Genomic DNA, 1,250 nt, shown 5'->3' with positions numbered 1-1,250 from the left:
AGGGGAAGAAGGGGAAGAAGAAGAAGAAGAAGAAGAAGAAGAAGAAGAAGAAGAAGAAGAAGAAGAAGAAGAAGAAGAAGAAGAAGAAGAAGAAGAAGGAGAGAGAGAAAAGAAAAGAAAAGAAAAGAAAAGAAAAGAAAAGAAAAGAAAAGAAAAGAAAACCAAATAGATGAATGTTCACAAAATTGAAGCTCTTGAAAGGGAAATATTCAGAGTGTTTTCTTTGATCGTATTTTACAGGTTGTATTGAAAGAAGGCACTTCACATATAGACTACCTTTCTGTTTCTAATGGTTACCTTTCCTTAGGATGAAGGAGGGCATGCCAATTCAGGGCTCAACCTGTCTGTAGAATATGGTGATTTACTGCAATTCAATGTTTACATTTTGCATATTTTTATTAACAGGTCTGACCATCATTTTTAGAAAATCTGTACAGGCAGTATCCCTTTTCTGCCCTGTTGACTAATTCTCTGTAAGGCACAGGTAGGTTTACACAATGAATCCAGTTGCAAACAGAAGTTATTCCTAGATATTGTCAAATAAATCACCTCCTGCAAATTACTGTGCATTCCTTGCTTTCAGCTTAATTTTATTCAGAATAAACACCCCTAGCCTTAGTCTCAATTTGAGAATGTGAGCTCTTTCTATCCTGGGTGTAAGAGAGTAGTCTAAGTGGGTTTTAAATTATTTAAAATGGTCACCTAGCTCCAATACTTTCTAAGCAACTCTTTAAATCATTGATGAGACCATCAGTCCTGCCATCTGGGTAGCACATTAAAGAGCAAAATGTAAATGTATGCTAGCTTTAATTACTTTAAATGAGTAGACTCAGACTTGATGCTACTAAGATTGTGTTATAAGTAGGAAAAAAGATTAAGGCTTATACTTTTCACAAATTTTAAAACTTGATCCTGGGTCTATTTCTTCCTTGGTTCCTATCTCTTTTCATAGTATAATTCTGTTTGTCTTGATAACAGTGTTGAAGGTTAATGGCTGTGACAGCTTTCTGTAACTATAACAAATTACTCAAGATATTAAACCATTAAAGTGGGAAGGTTCACTTCGCTCACACAGTTTTAAAGACTTTAGTATCATTTCAATTTGTTGCATTGCTTATGATCCTGTAGGAAGACGACATATTTTAGAGTTGGGAAGATAAAGCAAAGCTGTTGACATTCTGGCCAGGATACATAGAGAAAGGTAAGAAACAGCCAGAGAGGGAGAGGGAGAGGGAGAGGGAGAGGGAGAG

The sequence above is a fragment of the Mus caroli genome, chromosome 3 (assembly GCF_900094665.2).
Source record: "Mus caroli chromosome 3, CAROLI_EIJ_v1.1, whole genome shotgun sequence".
In the NCBI taxonomy this organism is placed as follows: Eukaryota; Metazoa; Chordata; class Mammalia; order Rodentia; family Muridae; genus Mus; species Mus caroli.
The sequence above is the reverse complement of the archived record's forward strand: the minus strand, read 5'-3'. Positions refer to the sequence as shown.